The 3239-nt window shown below is 32.8% G+C and overlaps 1 long non-coding RNA gene across 1 annotated transcript; it reads left to right on the top strand.

The window, feature by feature from the left end:
• The first annotated feature begins 1659 nt into the window (after nt 1-1659).
• LOC131146956 (uncharacterized) lies at nt 1660-2307 on the top strand. The gene is made up of 2 exons (XR_009134504.1): nt 1660-1878; nt 2019-2307. It is a non-coding gene; the product is annotated as an uncharacterized LOC131146956 (long non-coding RNA).
• Nucleotides 2308-3239: the final 932 nt, after the last annotated feature.

The raw sequence follows: 3239 nt of genomic DNA, 5'->3' as shown, positions 1-3239 counted from the left end.
TAAGTGAATTATTTGAAGAGTCACAATAGAAAAAAAATGTTTGGGCAAGGCGAGTTACTTGTAGCCTAAGCGAACGAAGAACATCAGGCAGTAGTCTAGATGACAAAGACCACGTGACCAATAGGCGATGTTGATCACCTAGTCACTAAGCGAGATGAGGGGATCATAAGTGGCCACCTAAGTGATGGAGATTGCTTGATCATTGGACAACAAATATCGCCCAGTCATATAGGATCACCTAGTTATCAAGTGACAAGATAGATAAGCATTAGACAAGTATGAATGCCAACTATAATAATTGGGAGTTTAATATTTAAAACAAACCTAATTTACGATAAGGCTTTTAATATTTAGAAACGGATCAAATTTATGATTAGAATTTATAACTTGAGTTTATGATTTGTAACCTTGGAATTTATATAGATTTGATTCCAAATGAATATAAATAGGGGTACAACTATCTTGTAAGTCATCTCTAATCAATTCAAAGCACATAATGTAATAGCCTAGTGATAGAATAGGCCCTAGTGCCTTTTTCCCCCTTTTTCTCTTTATCTCTTTGTCTCCTTCTATATTAATTTATCCTCTCCTATCTCATTTTCTCCCCTTTTCTAATCCAAGCCCTTTCATATCCCTATCTTTCTTCTTGCTTTTACGACTTCTACAAATTTTATGATTCAATCACTATCCTTACACCTCAAACGTTGGTTAGCATAATGAGCCTATTTCATCCCATCTTAATTTCATCATCTCCATCCCTTAAAAGTTAAGGTATATCAAATTGTTTGTTGACATGGATAATGTCATGAAAAATCTATCAAATTATTTTAATATTAGACCTTAGACATAAAATAGTTAATAGTTTCGAATTGAATCTCAACAGAAGAATTTTGTCTCATGGTAGCCTGCTCTAATCCTCTTATTGAACTTTTTTTGTTAGGTTATGCATATACTTCACATCTTTCTATCAATTCACATGACATCTTTGGATAAGAATATACAATCCGCTAGAATATCCTTGTTGATGATTCTTTATTTTGAATAGCATATAGGGTTTCTTGAACAATGTGATATCTCAAACTAGGTAAATCTTGCACTCATATACTAGTTATGGACATGTTTTGGTTAACCGTATTATAACTCCTAGACCGTTAATTAAATTAAAGTTTTAGTTTGTCAAGAAATGTGAATCAAAACCTCGAATTGAATAGTGAGATTTAATTAAAGATTTTAATGCACTACAAATTAATATTTTTTCTTCTATAATAATCAACTCGTAATTTTTAATATATTCACTATTAAACATAAACCTTAGAGTAATATAATTATTTTTATTTAAATTATCAAAATTGTATATATTATATATAATATGTATTTTTAATATATTGATTTGGTTAAGTTAACCATGCATCAATATGGGCCAAACTCAAATAAGACCGATAATTAAAAAATTAAAAATTTTAAACCAAAATAAAATTTAAAAATGATTAATTAATTTTATATTCAATTTAATTTGATTTTATAATTTAATTAAAATTTTAAGATTTTAAAATTCTTTTACCTACCCTAACCCTAGTACCAATCTCTCTGATCTAAGGCTTTCATCTTTGGTTGAGTTTGGAACTTTGAGCGTGCCTTTAGCCCGGCCCAGCCCAGCTCGGCCCGGCCCAGCCCATTTCGGTCGGCAGCCAAAACGCCGTCATATTTATGGAGAGATTGCGATACCTTGCAACTAACCAATATACGATCCCTTCTGCAGAACGTTCTAGACATCAAGACCACTCTGACCGACAAGCAACATCAACAAAAAATTTTCCCCCATTGTAGCAATTTTCTGTACGTTGTTCTCTCGTGATCATACTCTCAACATTATTGTTTGTACGCTCTCAAATTTTCTCCAGTTTGCTTTAATTTTGATCACATATCTTTACTTTTTCCTAACTTCAAAGATTAGGGTTTTCATTAAGTTTCTTTTTGTGTTTTTTTATTTTTTTTGTGATTTATTTTTTTGATTGCAGTAGGTTTCGCAAACTTTAAAATGGCGACTGAAACGAAGGCGGCGGCTGAAGATGTGAAGATCGACCTTTTTGAAGACGACGATGAGTTCGAAGAGTTTGAAAATAACGAAGGTAAAACTTATAAGTGTTTTTTTTGGAGCTTAGTTTCATGCTAGCTGTGTTTGTGATACTCTGCTAAAGAACATCTATTTCTATTTCTAGTCCTTTTAGTTAAGTTTATTCCTTTCTCTGGGATGCTTTTAGCCTCTCATGCAATTACATGAATTTATTATGAACGGTCTGGCAGATTGATTGAAATTTATTTGGATTTATGGATTATCTGTTTGTTTCATTGTTTATTAATAGTTAAGTACTGCTTCATGAAGTAACTCCCTTAACTTTTTGGTGTGAAATGTGAATCTGAGTCAGTGGGTTGCTCTGCATTTAGGATTTTAGTTCTTTTCCATGATTGATTTGCCCATAAGTGATATTATCAGATTTTTTTTAACATTTTTTTTATTAACTTGATTGGCTTGAACAAGTGGGAGGTTTGATTTTTAAAGTATTTGATTAGAGTGCCAAATTGAATTTGTTCTTCAATTTTTGACAAGTCAGTTGAAATGGTATGATGAATCACAGGTGTATTTGGTGGGTTTCATGTGTCTTACTAATTTCTTCTCAAGTAAGTATAATAAGAAGTAAGAACAGAGAGAGTTGTTGGCACCTCACTTGTTTATTTATTTATTTTTTGGTTTACAAGGAGGGCACAACCCTAGGAGTGAGTCACCCTTGAACACTGGACTATGAGGGACTCTTGAGGCTTGAGTGGGGGTGGCCTGCCATTCGGCTCAACCCCACTTGTTTGCAAATCAAGTTAAATGTTCAAGTTGAGTGTACTTACTAGGTGAAGATGTTAGTGTTTGTGTAAGGAGGGGAGCATTTTGTTCTTTAAGAGTATAGCCTTTGCATCACGGTAATAATGTCATAGTAAATGGAATTCTCTTGTGAAGTGGAAGGCTGCTGTTTCAGAACTTTGGATCTTCTGTCACTAATCATGTTATTTGCGTGTCATATGAATGTTGCATGTTGGCAGTCCATATATTTTAATATTGTATAAGATGAAAGATAGTATTTATGATTATGGCTATTACCTTATCGTACTTGCTTATGTTAAATGTTCACTATGCAGGTTGAACTTCCCCTCCAAATTAGATATTTGGATTGGGTTTCTAGAGTTAAATT

Source organism: Malania oleifera, chromosome 13, assembly GCF_029873635.1.
Source record: "Malania oleifera isolate guangnan ecotype guangnan chromosome 13, ASM2987363v1, whole genome shotgun sequence".
In the NCBI taxonomy this organism is placed as follows: domain Eukaryota; kingdom Viridiplantae; phylum Streptophyta; class Magnoliopsida; order Santalales; family Ximeniaceae; genus Malania; species Malania oleifera.
The sequence above is the reverse complement of the archived record's forward strand: the minus strand, read 5'-3'. Positions and strand labels throughout refer to the sequence as shown.